Source organism: Mustelus asterias, chromosome 13, assembly GCF_964213995.1.
Source record: "Mustelus asterias chromosome 13, sMusAst1.hap1.1, whole genome shotgun sequence".
In the NCBI taxonomy this organism is placed as follows: Eukaryota; Metazoa; Chordata; class Chondrichthyes; order Carcharhiniformes; family Triakidae; genus Mustelus; species Mustelus asterias.
This window is the reverse complement of record NC_135813.1, coordinates 60,730,124-60,747,005: the sequence shown is the minus strand read 5'-3', so window position 1 is coordinate 60,747,005 and position 16,882 is coordinate 60,730,124. Positions and strand designations below refer to the sequence as shown.

Here is a 16,882-nt window from a genome sequence, read left to right as displayed (position 1 = left end):
GGATGTTGTCTACCTGGATTTCAGCAAGGCCTTTGACAAGGTCCCTCATGGGAGGTTAGTTAGGAAGGTTCAGTCGCTAGGTATACATGGGGAGGTAGTAAATTGGATTAGACACTGGCTCAATGGAAGAACTGATTAGTTGTAAGTATTCGCATTCCAACCATTATTCATGTAAATTGAGTTTGTGTCTTTATATGCTCTGTTTGTGAACAGAATTCCCACTCACCTGAAGAAGGGGCTTGCAGCTCCGAAAGCTTGTGTGGCTTTTGCTACCAAATAAACCTGTTGGACTTTAACCTGGTGTTGTTAAACTTCTTTCAATGGAAGAAGCCAGAGAGTGGTTGTGGAGGATTGCTTCTCTGAGTGGAGGCCTGTGACTAGTGGTGTGCCGCAGGGATTGGTGTTGGGTCCATTGTTGTTTGCCATCTATATCAATGATCTGGATGATAATGTGGTAAATTGGATCAGCAAGTTTGCTGATGATACAAAGATTGGAGGTGTAGTGGACAGTGAGGAAGGTTTTCAAAGCTTGCAGAGGGATTTGGACCAACTAGAAAAATGGGCTAAAAAAATGGCAAATGGAATTTAACGCAGACAAGTGTGAGATATTGCACATTGGAAGGACAAACCAAAGTAGAACGTACAGGGTAATTGGTAGGACTCTGAAGAGTGCAGATGAACAGAGGGATCTGGGAATACAGGTACAGAATTCCCTAAAAGTGACGTCACAGGTAGATAGGGTCGTAAAGAGTGCCTTTGGTACATTGGCCTTTATAAATCGGAGTATTGAGTATAAAAGTTGGAGTGTTATGGTAAGGTTATAGAAGGCATTGGTGAGGCCGAATTTGGAGTATTGTGTACAGTTTTGGTCACCTAGTTACAGGAAGGATTTAAATAAGGTTGAAAGAGTGCAGAGAAGGTTCACAAGGATGTTGCCGGGACTTGAGAAGCTGAGTTACAGAGAGAGATTGAATAGGTTGGGACTTTATTCCCTGGAGCGTAGAAGATTGAGGGGAGATTTGATAGAGGTGTATAAGATTTTGATGGGTATAGATAGAGTGAATGCAAGCAGGCTTTTTCCGCTGAGGCTAGGGGAGAAAAAAACCAGAGGGCATGGGTTAAGGGTGAAAGGAGAAAAGTTTAAAGGGAATATTAGGAGGGGCTTTTTCACACAGAGAGTGGTGGGAGTGTGGAATGAGCTGCCGGATAAAGTGGTAAATTTTAACATTTAAGAAAAACTTGGACGGGTTCATGGATGAGAGGGGTGTGGAGGGATATGGTCCAAGTGCAGGTCAGTGGGACTAGGCAAAAAATGGTTCAGCACAGACAAGAAGGGCCAAAAGGCCTGTTTCTGAGCTGTAATTTTCTATGGTTCTATGGTTCTAAGCACATACATTTTTTCTTAATCTTAATTTCTATCTCCTTTTTCATCTAGGAAGCTATGGATTTGTTTGCTTTCCCTTTTTATTGTGAATATACCTTGGCTGTGCCCAAATTCTCTCTTCCTTGAAGATAGCTCATCGATCAGCTACCATTTGTCCTGCTAACCTTTGACGCCAACTTATTCGGCCCAGATCCATTCTTTCTCCATCGATGTTGGCTTCCCCCCAGTTCTTTGTCTTTTTCCGTGGTTAGCCTAAACCTTATGATACAATGATCACTGTCCTCAATGTTCTCCAACTGAGACTTGATCTACTTGGGCCACTTCATTTTTAAGAACCAGGTCTAGAGTGCCTCTCTCGTGGAATGGGAGCATATAGCTAAGAAAATTTTTCAGAACAGACTCTAGGAATTCTTGTCCCCTTCTGCCCTTTACATTACTACTATTCCAGTCTGTATTTGGATAATTACGTGTATTCTATAATTTTTGATCCTCTGTAATTTCCATGGAAATTTATTCCACTACATCCTTCCCACTAGTTCGTTATGGATTGACTATATACAGCAATATAATGACATCTCATTGAAGCTCATTGTCTTAGATTTCACAGAGACCACATTCATGGAGACTGATTAACCAACATCTATAGTCGTTTGGGGAAGAGTGCTCCAGATTTCCACACCCATTTGTGAGAAAAATATCCATTTGTATTTTAGAGCTAACTGGACTAGCTTCTAATTTCAAAATGGCTCAGACGAAAGGGCAATTTGAAATGTTGACTCTAATTGACAATTCCACAAGTGCCATTAGGCCTGCTGAGTCTTTCCAACATTTTCTGTTTTTCTTTCCAATTTCCAGCATTTTGATTTTATGTTGGGATTTCGGTGTTATGATTCCCTTAATTGAGAATTCAATTTTGAGCATTCAATTGCCGCTTGATACTTCTGAATAAACTGATGAAAATGGCAACTCCCAATTCCCTCTACATGTTACAATGCAGCTGATGCACCAGAGACACAACAGTGTGGAGCACTCTGAAAACAATGGAAAACAGCTCATTGCATCAGGAATTGGTAACATTGCTGGTCTCTGCTATTGTTAGTGGGTTTGAGAGAGACAGCTCACCTGAAGTTCAATTTATAAATCAATATGTTAAATTATCTTGCACGCATTACAATTGTTCAAGTCAGCAGATGATAGTTTCTATGATACAAGGCCACTCCTCAGCCTTCAGCAATTTTACTGCAATTTAAGTCCATTATGTAGAACAAGTTCATAAATCTTACATGGAAATATACTGAGAATTAATCCATAACATGGTGCAATCAGGCAGAATATTACTAAATTAGTTAACAGATATACATTTGTCAAAGTCATCGGGGCTGCTGACAGCTGGTCCCTGCTGAGTGGCAGTGGCTTACACAGCCAAGTAACAGAGATGATGGAAGAAGTCAGTAATTTAAAAATAGAGCCGCACCTTTGCTTTTCTTACAGCTTTTTGGCCATTTAAATAGAATGCCCCCCTCATCCTTGACCCAAATCCCACTAATTTTATAATTTGCCTCGCCTCCTACACCAGCAAGGAGCCATTTCACCTTGGAGATGTTTCACACATAAAAAGTGCCTTCTGATACCAAGCCCAATTATATAGTGAACCAGCCCTCCAAGACATACCCTCACTGTGCAAGCTATTTTTGTTGATTGCTAGTCAATTGCTTGAAGGCTAGTGGAAAGAGCTGCTTTGTATTCTCTCACATCACTGTACCACACACAGCAACAAAGAGCGGCCAGATTTCTGGTGATCGGAAACATGAAGCTGCAGTGAAGTGGTTTAGAAAGTAGGCACTGGAACCCCTGAAATTTTGCAGGTTTCTTACTGGTCTCCAACTGTGGGAGAGACAGTTGAAAGCCCATAGAAATGGCGCCAATGCCTGAAATAAACAAACTACTGACAGCACAGTGGTTAGCACTTCTGCCTCTCAGCTCCAGAGACCTGGGTTCGATTCCTGGCTTGGGTTACTGTCTGTGTGGAGTTTGCACGTTTGCCCGTGTCTGTATGGGTTTCCTCCAGTTTCTTGCCAGTCTGAAAGACGTGCTGGTTAGATGCATTGGCCATGCTAAGTTCTCCCTCAGTGTACCCGAACAGACTAGAGGATTTTCAGTAATTTCACTGCAGTGTTGATATAAGCCTATTTGTGACAATAATAAATAAACTTTAAACCTGAGGGTGCTGCTAGATTCCCATTGGATTTGCAAACTGGAGCGAAGGTAACTAAAATTTGACAAGTCAAAATCATTCAGTTTGTGAGATCAACAGATCTTTTTCCACATCTTGGTTAACTGCCCAAGATAAAATTGACCCACACAAAGCAAGAGGAGCCCAGGTTCAATCCATCCAGTGCTTTGTTCAACTAGGGGAATAATGGGTGCAAAACAATTTAGCCTCAGTGCCCAAGGAGGACTGTGGAGTAACGAATTCGACAGTCTTGATTATTTCCATGATGTGGAGATGCCAGCTTTGGACTGGGGTGGGCACAAAGTAAGAAGTCTCACAACACCAGGTTAAAATCCAACAAGTTTATTTGGAATCACGATCAGTAAGTAGATTTACCTGATGAAGGAGCAGTGCTCCGAAAGCTCGTGCTACTAAATAAACCTGTTGGACTTTAACCTGGTGTTGTGAGACTACTTACTATGCCTATCCCAGTCCAACACTGGCAACTCCACATCATGGCTCCATCAGGTGAGTGCAGATAGGTTCACAAACATGGCATATATAGGCAAAGACACAGATCATTTCTGCCTTCACGATAAACCCGGTCGGGGTTTGAAAAATCCTACTAACTGTCCTGGCTTGAGACAATTCACACCTCTTCAACCTGTGATTATCCCTCTCTCCACTTGCACTGTCTGTACCTGTGAAGACTCGCATTCCAACCATTCTTCACACTCCAATCTGTAATTATCTTGCAAATGTGTCTTTGCTTATATATGCCATTTTCGTGAACCTACCTCCCCACTCACCTGATGAAGGAGCAGTGCTCTGAAAGTTCATGATTCCAAATAAACCTGTTGGACTTTAACCTGGTGTTGTGAGACTTCTAACTTGATTATTTCAAATGACTCATTTGAACACATTAAGTCGGCCAGCTGTCTGGTCTCATGGGAAGAATAGCCACTTGGGCGTGGTAGCAAAGTAAACACACCAGGAGGGGAGAAAATTATAGGACAAGAAAAAAAAGTTCTGTTCTCACTTGAATTTCAAAATTTCAGTTGCCTTTGTTCATTTCTTTACAAACAAAATCCACAATTAAGCATGTCTGAACTACATCCAATACCATTTTGTCATCACTAGAAACGTTATTGCTTTGACATGCAGTGAGTGGATTGTGGGTAGATGATACTAAAGTGACCAGTTAGTGCTTTGTAGATGTCATTGATAAAAATAAAACTTCCCACAGAACTTTGGCTGAAAAACAGAATACTTACTAGGTTATGACATGGATTTCTCTTGAAGGATTGAGAGCACAAGCTGATTTCAACTATGCCATCCTTCTCAGAGCATTTCACAGAGAAGCAATGGCAATTCCCCTGGTAACAGAAGTATGCAATGTCATAGACTGGATTTCTGTAGAAAATCAGGACACTTGCCAAAGAGCTTTATTAGCGAATAAACTAATGGAATGTCAGATGTGACAAAAATAATCAAATTCTTCTTTAAAGGAAAACCCACAAGAAAGAAATTCCTTCTTCCCACCATTTTGAATATGCCTTCTGCAGAAAATTATTTAATAATTGCACAAAACCAACATTAAAAAGCAATTAAACAGAGAATTAGTCCATAAAAATCAGCAATTTTAACATGTTGATAATGATCATTTTTCTTCCTTTGATCTGCTGGAACAGAAATCTATGAAAGGAGATTTTTTTCTGGTGTTTTAAGTTCATAATATTTTCAAGACGTTCACGTGAAACCCTGGGCATTCCTTAATGCTAAACTTTATTTCAGAAAAGAGGCAAGAATGCTTTAGTTCAGCTAAACCTGTCAGAGCCGTCAGCTTCAACAGTTTGTACAGGTGAAATCTGATCATAGAAAATGTTCACCAAATCCAAGGTACACAGTGACATTTTTTTCATGTGCACATCTAAGCAACATGCTCTTACTTATGTTCTTCAGGATAGGTACCATTAGCACAAAAGAATACGGGTACGAACAATGCATGGCTGTCAATTATAGCCATTAATCACGACACCGTCTTTAAAAAGCATTGCCAATTTTGCAATTTGTGATTGAATGTTTATTTTGTATAGATTAGCAATGGGAAGTCAGAATTGAGTTATTAGAATTATCCCATGTAAAACACAATTCTACAGCTAAATGAGGACGCATGTGCTCCATTTAAGATTACGCAGTTCAATTGATATGCAAATTGCTTAATTCAGTTATTAATTGCTCTTTAGAGAATTTTGGCTTGGTTTGTAGAAAGATCAGAATCTGCAACGCAGATCCTAGTCCATGCTGGTGTTTATCTCCAATGTGCAGTATGGCTAATCACACAAGTCTGTCCCTGTTTTCCATATCCCACTTCCCCAAGCCACCAATCTAACCTATTCTTAAATGTTGACACAATTTCTGCCTTTAACAAGTGCCTGCAGATGTTGTGCCTCTAATTCACTGCGTTGTGTTTTTTTTTTATTTCATTCACAGGATGTGGGCATTACTGGCAAATCAAAGAATAGTTACAGAATGTCCTCAGGAGGACATTATTTTGGCCAGTCATGTCCATGCCAGCTCCCTGCAAGAGCAGCTCAGCTAGCCATACTCTCCCACACTTTCCCCATATCCCTGCAAATTTAGAATCTGTTTCCATCACACCCAGGCAGTGCACCCCTGATCATAACTGCTGGCTGTTTCTCTTTATGTTGCCCTTTCTTATTTTGTTAAAGTCAACACCCCAAAGATTATGACTCTAATAAAAGGTGGCAGTTAGCTGAATCGTTGACAACTGATTGACGTGCTAGACAATTTCAGAGGGCAGCTAAGTGTCAATCACATTGCTGTGGCTGTCAAGATATTTCTAGGCCAGATCATGTAAGGATGACAGATGTATTGCCTAAAGGACATGGGTGAATCAGATGACCTTTGACAATTTGGTAGTTTTACGGTTACCGTTATCGATATTAGCTCTTTATTTTAGATTTTAAAGTTTATTTTATTAGAGTCATAAGTAGACTTACATCAACACTACAATGAAGTTACTGTGAAAATCCCCTAGTCGCCACACTCCAGTGCCTGTTTGAGTATACCGAGGGAGGAGAAATTAGCCGAGGGAGGAGAAATTAGCATGGCCAGTGCACCGAATCAGCACGTCTTTTAGACTGTGGGAGGAAACCGGAGTACCCGGAGGAAACTCATGCAGACATGGGGAGAACGTACGGACTCTGCACAGACAGTGATCCAAGCCGGGAACTGACCCCAGGTCCCTGGCCTATAAGGCAACAGTCTAACCTCTGTGATACAGTGCTGCCCATTTATCCCATCAACGGAATTTAAATTCCTCATTTTCTATGGTAGGATTGGATCCATGTCTTTGGGCCATTAGTCCTGGCTTCTGATTTGCTAGTCCAGTGACATAATCACAATACCACTATATTGTAATGTTTCCTGTAAACATTAGTTTGCATCAAACAGTGCATAACATCCCATCTGTGAATGGCAAAAAATGCATATTTGGTAAAGGTTTTATAATATTGCTGAATCTCATGTGGAGCAGTCTAAACCACCTCCTTATGGCAAATTACCATCACGAATCCCACATCCTGGGGTTGCCAGTGACCAGAAACTCAACCAGACCCGTGATAGAAAAACCACGGTTACCAAAACAGACCAGAGCTTGGTAACAAGTAGCCATTCCTAACTCCCCAAAGCCTCTTCACCAACTGCAAGATACAAGTCAAGAATGTGATGGATATGGAAACAAAAACAGAAAATGCTGGAAAATCTCAGTCGGTCTGACAGCATCTGTGGAGAGAGAATAGAGCCAATGCTGAGAGTCTGGATGACCCTTCATCAGAGAAGTTTCAGATTCCAGCATCCACAGCATTTTGCTTTTAGTGATGGGATACGCTTTACTTGCCTGGATGAGTGCATCTCTACCAAACTCAAAGGTAGTGCCAATTTACAATGGAAGGAAAAATGAAAACAACCTATTTTTTCTCTTGAAGTTTGTATTCCCTTTAAGACTAAAAAGCCTAATTGATAATTAAGTTAATGTGAGGTGAGTTCATACATAGATAAGAGGCTATAGACTTGGCTCCAAAACTTACTGTTTATTGGTGGAAAGTTTGTCTGTGCGGTTCAAAAGATTACCATTGCTGTTTATGCTTGTTTGCAAGTTTGTCAGAGAAATTTGCATTAGACAAAGTACACACACACGTAAAGAGTTTACATTATTTCCTCATTTATTTTCTTGATAACCTGCCATATTTCTGTCAAAATATTAGATCTCTCTCTTCTGTCTCTTTTCTTCCCTGACTGGCAACTTGCTCCCAGGCCTTGCTCAATCTCACTTCTTAAATGGTCTCATCAAGTATGCATCAGCTGCTCCGAACAAATCTTCCGTCTTTTCCTCCCTTCCACTGGATACATAAGAAACGTTTGCTTTGTGACTATCCCTCAGCACTGCAATTTTAACTCATTTAAGTGAAATATCTAAGATCAGACTTCCTTTGTTAAATGAGATATAACAAAATAGAGTTGTCAAAACTTAGCTGCTTAGGCATGCCTAGAAAAGGTAATTAAAACCATGCAATTGGACAAGGTAAAACTTCCCTCTTACATAGAACAGTACAGTTGTTGTTGTACCAGCGAGGAATTTCTGTCCTTTGACGGTTTAAAATTCTGTTGTTACTGGATGATTGTTTACATATCCACTATCCAGCCAACTAACTGCTCCTGAGGACTAAGTGGAAGCTATTTCCTCAGCTTCGCTTTGGCTAACCTCCCAAAGACCATTGAGGAAATATCAACACAACTTCCTTTAATAAATCATTGACTAACTATATGGGCAGAGTCTGCAAACAAGGAACCGTATTTCAAATCATTACACAGACTCATGTTACATTGCAGCCCACACATCACACTCGCTCAGTATCAACACATCTTAATGACTACTTCTGGCAACCAAGCCTGAGTGGTGAGCAAAAACCTTATAAATGGAGGCATCCTTCATTACTGTTCACTTGTCAGCTGCGAGAATTTGTAATGCTTTTCACAGCAGATAATCTTAATGTCACAGACATTATTAAGAAGCTTCTTCTGCTTCTGGCCATCACAAGTGCCCTGCATTATAAAAGCAAAGGAGCAAAAACATCTGCAAGCAGTTTTGTCCTTTCTACTCACCTGGCATCTATTATGTGGTCATACAGTAGCCAGCAAACAGCACAGTCCTTTTCTTGCGGCTGATGGCGGCTTTGAGGGAAGTACAGGTTAAATATGATGAAATGATGAAAGAGTCAGTCAGTTCGGTCCTGTACAGTTTATTATTGACTACTGGATACAAAAACAAATGTAGTGTATAAAGATAAAAGCATTTTTATGAGTATGTTTGAAATTACTAACAAAAGCTCCTAAAGGCAGATTATTGGCATCAAGCCAAACAAAACCAATCCCATTCCCCTTACCAAAGTAAAGTAACTGTCAATCATAAGGCAATTGGTGAACATAACTGTGCCTGGATATGAAAACAATATGACAAACACTGATCTAAGGATCTAGGGCTTTCCCTCCTAGCACAAATGGAATGCAACTCATTCTGTAGTAAACTCAACTCATACACAATGAACACAGCAGCCACATTAATGCAAACCCATAGCTACATACATTGCCAGGAATGTTGGCGCTATAAACATTTTTGACCATACTCAGTTGGTCAGTTCTCTGCAAATGGACAACTCCTGAGGCAGCATTGCCCCTTAATCAATAGGTCCTCGAAGGACAAACCAGTCATTTAGTGTTTTTGAGGCATCCTCATTTCCAAAACTGAGATGCATATGAGTGGGCTTGGGAAGTTACTGTCTATAGGCACCCGCTAGACTGCTGAAAAGACCTTGAATTTAAAGTCAACCATCGTAAAGATCTACACATCATAGCTATAATGCCGTAACCAAATAATAACTGCATTAAAGGAAGTTTGCACAGTGCATGAGGTACAAGTAAATTACTTTCCTGTGACATTATTGTTACACTATCTGCAGCTTTATCATACAAATTGAACAGTCTCGTTAGCTGAATTGACAACTGCAACAGTGAGGAGCTTTACAGCGCCAATAAGCTTGTTTTAACTGTTCTATAGAAACTAAAGTGGTGGTGGAAATACAGGGGTAAAACATGAATATCACATAGTTTGAAAATCCAGAACATTTTGTGCAGTTCCATTTATACATTATCCTTTATATCACAGATCTTTGTACAATCAATGAAGCTTCACACTCGGAGTACTCAAATGCTTCATTTAAAGCAGACTTTACTATTTTATTGATTCAAACACCAAATCAATAGTGAAAGTAACTGAATTGTGTTTTTTGTGTGGAAAAAAGTTTGCGCCATGTGATTCTCAAGTATTGATAAAGAAACTGTACCAATTATAACAAAGCAAATCAGTAGCCTGGCTTAGAATATGTTTAGACATAGGAGATTTACATTTATGTGATACCTAGAACACTCTAATCTCTCAATGTGCTTCCCAGACAATTAATTACTTTGAAGCGGTGCAAGTATCTGAAGTAAACAAACACGGTAGCCACTTTACACACTACAAGGTGCAACAAGCAGGAGTGAGGTAAATAAACAGGTCATTTGTTATTGCTAGTGTTCATTGAGGGAAGACTGTTGGCCAGGATACTGGCATAACACCTTGTTCTTGTAAAGGGCCATGATTGTTCACTCGAGCCACCAAAGTTCAATGGCATCTTCAACAATGTAATCTTCCCTTGGCATGCTGGTGCACCAGCCTTAGATTACAGGTTCAAGTCTTGGAGCGCTGCAACTTGAATCCACAACCTCCTGATGTCTGTGCAAGATTGCCATCAACTGAACTAAAAAAAAAAATTGCACCTTTCATAAACTTAGGGCCATGACAGGCCTTAAGATTTCAAAAATATGGAAATGACGAAGATACACAATAAATGTATGTAATGTTAATCTCCCTACAGCACATCTAAACTTCAAGATGTTAGCATGCACTGTGAATTTAAGGGAATCTGTGGCATGTTGGAATCTCAATTTCACAATAGTTTCACATTGCAGAAGTTTGCAAAAGCACATTTGCTGGCACCAAAAGTTTGAGGCGTATAACCTGATGTATAATAATTTGACAATAGTCCAAGTCTGCCACAAATCATGAGTAAGCATTTCAGCTGCATCTGCTGCAGATTGGCAAGTAAGTGGGTAACTGTTAGTTTACTTTGGCCATTCATTAAGGTTTAAAAAATAATGACAGGGAAGGGAATTACCACCATTAACTGTGTTCACTTATCAGTGAACTTGTCAGCAAGGATACTACTTGTGACACAAAAGCAACTGTGCCAATTAGTTGGATAGGATACTGATCATGGTGTTTAATTCAGTTGGCATTTTGGGTCTTTGTCAGCAGTAGATTTTTGCTTTGTTGGCAAATTGAAGTGAAGGTTGGTGAACTGGTGATGTTTTTGCTTCATTTAACCCAATGCTAATGGATTATTTCACTTCAGGGATTCCAATGGGCAGCACTATTGGCTGTATTTTCAACTCATTGATGAGCATTTTGGTGATGTTGAGAGTGGCTCTGCAAATTCCACCAGAATCTGCCACTTGTGGGGAAAGGGATTAGATGGCTGTGAAAGCTTGACATGTGCAGCAACAATACATGAAGGTTTACAAACTATCTAAAAACCGTAAAAAGGTTCCCACTGTAATCAAGTAAGATCAGTACAAATAGGCAAGGTAGAAAATATATCGTGATTACAATAGAGTGATAAAGAAATTCCATGCAAGATTTGCGAAGATTGTCTCCTCTTCTGTTTTGCCAGAAACTCATAGTCAGCATTGAATCCAAGAGACATCAAGAGTGTTTGCAAACAAGAGATTTGCACTACACTCTATCCCTACAGAGAAAAATACAATGACATTATTAACTTATCATAACTACATTTACATACGACACATATACAATTTTCTACCACTGCATTAAAATGAATACATTCATTTAGAAGTAATTTTTCATTTTCTGAACCATTACAACTGCTGGAAGGTTGATTATGTCAATAGATTTAGTATTGCCGAAATGTTACTGAACAATTAATGACAATGTGAACACCCAGAGGGACAAGATTCTCAAAAGTTTTCAGCACAGTTATGGTGCTGAGATTTACAAAAGTTCCCACAACTTTGTATTCAGTTCTGGATACGTTGCTTCAGTAGCTTAGAAAAGGTGCAGAAGAGATTTGCTAAAATTGTATCACGGATGGGAGTTTCACTTCTCAGGAGAGACTGGAGAAGCTGCAGTTCTTCTCCTCAAAGCAGAGAATGTCAAGAGGAAATTGGATTGCAGTGGTCACAAAAATATAGTTTCCAATAGCAAAAAGGATCAATAGCAAGCACCAGAGGACACAGATTTAAGATGACAGGCTGAAGAACCACAGCATTCAAAAAGGAATTAGATACATACCTGAAGACAATAAAAAAAGGTCACCATGGAAAGGGTAGGTGAGTGGAACTAATTAGATGGCTCATTCAAAGATTCGGCATAGATGTGATGGGCCAAGTGGCTTCTTTTTGTGCATTATTATTTCAATCATTTTGTGAGTCAGATGGTGCAGAATCTTGAATCGACAACCAGTCACTATTTTCCATCAGGGGTCCAATTTTGATTTGATTTATTATTGTCACATGTATTAACATAGTGAAAAGTATTGTTTCTTGCGTGTGATACAGACAAAGCATACCGTTCATAGAGAAGGAAACGAGAGAGTGCAGAATGTAGTGTTATAGTCATAGCTACGGTGTAGAGAAAGATCAACTTAATGCAAGGCAAGTCCATTCAAAAGTCTGACAGCAGCAGGGAAGAAGCTGTTCTCGAGTCGGTTGGTACGTGGCCTCAGACTTTTGTATCTTTTTCCCGACGGAAGAAGGTGGAAGAGAGAATGTCCTGGGTGCATGGGGTCCTTAATTACGCTGGCTGCTTTGCCAAGACAGCGGGAAGTGTAGACAGAGTCAATGGATGGGGAAGGTGGTATGCATGATGGATTGGGCTATATTCAAAAACTTTTGTAGTTCCTTGCGGTCTTGGGCAGAGCAGGAGCCATACCAAGCTGTGATACAACCAGAAATAATGTTTTCTATAGTGCATCTGTAAAAGTTGGTGAGAGTCGTAGCTGTCATGCCAAATTTCCTTAGTCTTCTGAGATAGTAGAGGCGTTGATGGGCTATCTTAGCTATAGTGTCGGCATGGGGGGACCAGGACAGGTTGTTGGTGATCTGGACACCTAAAAACTTGAAGCTCTCGGCCCTTTGTACTTTGTCCCCATTAATGTAGACAGGGGCATGTTCTCCTCTATGCTTCCTGAATTCGATGACAATCTCCTTCGTTTTGTTGACATGGAGGGAGAGATTATTGTTGCTGCACCAGTTCACCAGATTCTCTATCTCATTCCTGTACTCTGTCTCGTCATTGTTTGAGATCCGACCCACTACAGTGGTGTCGTCAGCAAACTTGAAAATCAAATTGGAGGGGGATTTGGCCACACAGTCATAGGTGTATAAGGAGTGTAGAGTATAAGGAGAATACAGCCTTGTGGGGCACCAGTGTTGAGGATGATCGTGGAGGTGTTGTTGCCTATCCTTATTGATTGTGGTCTGTGAGTTAGGAAGTTCAGGATCCAGTTGCAGAGGGAGGCGCCAGGGCCCAGGCCAGTGAGTTTGGAGATCAGTTTTGTGGGAATCATGGTGTTGAAGGCTGAGCTGTAGTCAATAAATAGGAGTCTGACATAGGTGTCCTTGTTATCTAGGTGTTCCAGGGTTGTGTGCAGGGCCAGGGAGATGGAGTCTGCTGTAGACCTGTTGCAGCTGTAGTGGATCCAGGTAGTCCGGGAGGCTGGAATTGATTCGTGCCATGACTAGCCTTTCAAAGCACTTCATAATGATGGATATCAGAGCCACCGGCCGATTGGGGATGACCCCGTGGAATATGTGCACCCATCTTGTGCTTTGATGCATCCAGTTCCAATTCTCATTTTTAGGCAACCTTTCTATGTTTTATGTTAAAAAGTAATTCCATTCCTGCTTTCTTCTCCTGAAGGTGGTAAGTCATACTGGGCTATAGTTCTACAAGTTCCATTTGCCTGCTCTGACCAGTCTTTTGAGTGTCTATATAGGGAGCGTCATTAGTGCTCTTCATCCATGGGAAAACATCATAACTGAGCATGAGCTCCTTTTATTCACGTGCTACTCAGCGATCATAAACACGGTCCCATGGCGATCTTTCTCCTCTTTGTGAAATTGTAGTACCCACACCATTGCTGACTGATAATGACTGACGTAAAACAAGAGATCAAGTTTCCTGGGACTATACTTCAGATCCAAAATGAAACCAACAGTCTTTGAGCAGAAATCAATATTCACTATTTTAATGAAGCTCCATTCTTGACTACTTCCACTTGTTTTCAGGATATCCATGAAAAAGCTGGAATTGAATCTGCTTCCAGAGATCCAACACATTCTGGTAGCTACAGAGTGCATGAACATGCCTCATAGATTCAATTAGTATTCTTATGTGCAAAGATAACAGCCAAGTGCATGAATTATCTCCCACCCCTGACTGAGATCTGCAAATCCAGCACAGAGCAGCACTGAACCATTGATCTTTTAGTTTCACATTGCCTTCTGCTAAGGCTGCTAGACCCCACCCACAATTGGTTTAGAGGTATGATTCTCACTTCAGGATTGTTGGTTAAAATGCTTGAGGATGTGGTTCAAATTCTTGGATGAATCCCAAAATTTTCCAAAAAGGGGAGAATTTTTACAACATAGCAAGTAATAATGATTTGGAATGTGCTGCCTGAAAAGGTTTTATGAGCAGATTCAATATCAGCTTTTAAAATGGAATTCAATATTCATTTTAATATTTAAAAATAATTAAGGGTTATGGGATAAGAGGTGAGTTGGAACAATTCGATTGCTCTTTCAAAAGAACTGGCAAAAATACAATAAGGCCAAAAAGCCTGATCAATTTATGAAGTTCAACACAGGAAAATATTCAGAGTTCAATAAAAATTCCTTAAGTTTAAACAAAAAACAATAGACTCAATTGACAAAGGATTACTAATTAGAATATTAATTAGAATATTAATTAGAATATTAAACTAATTAGAGTTTAACCCTGATAAATGTGAGGTGATTCATTTTGGTAGGACTAATTTAAATGTGGATTACAGGGTCAAAGGTAGGGTTCTGAAGACTGTGGAGGAACAGAGAGATCTTGGGGTCCATATCCACAGATCTCTAAAGGTTGCCACTCAAGTGGATAGAGCTGTGAAGAAGGCCTATAGTGTGTTAGCTTTTGTTAACAGGGGGTTGGAGTTTAAGAGCCGTGGGGTTATGCTGCAACTGTACAGGACCTTGGTGAGACCACATTTGGAATATTGTGTGCAGTTCTGGTCACCTCACTATAAGAAGGATGTGGAAGCGCTGGAAAGAGTGCAGAGGAGATTTACCAGGATGCTGCCTGGTTTGGAGGGTAGGTCTTATGAGGAAAGGTTGAGGGAGCTAGGGCTGTTCTCTCTAGAGCGGAGGAGGCTGAGGGGAGACTTAATAGAGGTTTATAAAATGATGACGGGGATAGATAGAGTGAACGTTCAAAGACTATTTCCTCGGGTGGATGGAGCTATTACAAGGGGGCATAACTAAAGGGTTCATGGTGGGAGATATAGGAAGGATATCAGAGGTAAGTTCTTTATGCAGAGAGTGGTTGGGGTGTGAAATGGACTGCCTGCAGTGATAGTGGAGTCAGACACTTTAGGAACATTTAAGCGGTTATTGGATAGGCACATGGAGCACACCAGGATGATAGGGAGTGGGATCGCTTGATTTTGGTTTTAGGTAAAGCTCGGCACAACATCGTGGGCCGAAGGGCCTGTTCTGTGCTGTACTGTTCTATGTTCGATGTTCTATAATGAGGAAAAATATGGAATTATTCACTTTAGGGGGGGGGGAACAGAAATGAAAAGTATTTCTTAAGTGGTGAGAGATTAGAAAGCGAAGATGCACAAAGGAACCTGGGTGGCCTTGTCAATAAGTCACTGAAAGTTAGCATGCAGGTGCAGCAAGCAATTAAGAAGGCTAATGATATGTTAGCTTTATCACAAGAGGATTTGAGTACAGGAATAGCTAAGTCTTGCTTCAATTGTATAGAAACTTGGTTAGACCACACCTGGTGTATATTTGTGCAGTTTGGGTCCTCTAACCTTAGGAAGGATATTACTACCATAGACAGGACATGTTCACCAAACTTGTTTGTGGGATTGAGGACTGTCCTACGAAGAAAGACTGGGGAAACTGGGCCTGTATTCTCTCGACTTTCAAAGAATGAGAGGTGATCTCATTGAAACCGCCAAAATACCTAAAGGGATAGACAGGGTAGATGCATGCAAGATCCTTCCCCTGGTTGGGGTGTCTAGAACTAAGGCACACTATTTTAAAATAAGGGGGAAGCCACTTAGGACGGAGGTTTGGAGAATTTATTTTATTCAGAGGGCTGTGAATCTTTGGAGTTCTCCATCCCAGAGACCTGTTGGAGCTCTGTCCTTGATTATGATTAAAACACATTGACAGATTTCTAAATACCAATGACATATAGGGATATGGAGATAGTGTGGGGAAAAGGCATTGAAGTAGATGATCAGCCATGATCATACTGAATGGAGGAGTAGGCTTGATGGGCTGAATGGCCTATTCCTGATATGCTTCTCTGTAGGCCAAAGTGTCATTGATCTTTAAGTCGCCAGGCTCTATATTTCTAACTTTGTCCTTTCAGCTCATTCCAACTTGCTCGTAAAAGTAAATTACGGAATGATGCACAATATTAACTTCTCAGGGTAACTATTGTCTTTACCACGTGGCCAGCAAATCTGCGAAGTGGATCAGCTGCCTGGTGTAGAGCCCAGTGAAAATGAAACGAGTCTATAACAGTCAAGCAGTCTGCTTCACTAGCTCATCAACCAAATAATAAAGTCGAAAACTATACTCTGTCAAGGTCTAGGAAGAGGTTGCAGGAATGTTTATTAGAATTATATCTGGGATAAAGAACTCTGGTTATGTGGAGAGACGAGGATTGCTCTCATCAGGGCAAAGAATGTTAAGGGAAGATTTAATAGAGGCATTCAAAATTCTGAGGGGTATTACTAGAGTAGGTGGGGGAGAAAGCGCTTCCACTGGTAAAAGGGTCAGGAAGCTAATTGTCAAAAGAA

At 40.5% G+C, this 16,882-nt stretch overlaps 1 protein-coding gene across 3 annotated transcripts in view; it reads right to left on the bottom strand.

Moving 5' to 3' along the window:
- Window positions 1-8,906: 8,906 nt before the first annotated feature.
- Window positions 8,907-16,882, bottom strand: part of LOC144502672 (septin-2) — a 139,750-nt gene continuing 131,774 nt past the window's right edge. Inside the window, exons 12-13 of one of the 3 annotated variants that reach the window (XM_078226857.1) lie at window positions 11,386-11,524; window positions 8,907-10,477 (exon numbers count right to left, since the gene is read on the bottom strand). The gene's annotated coding sequence lies outside the window, so the exon portion shown is untranslated. Of the gene's footprint in view, window positions 11,525-16,882 lie in introns of all 3 variants that reach the window. The other 2 variants (XM_078226856.1, XM_078226855.1) reach the window with 2 other exon arrangements.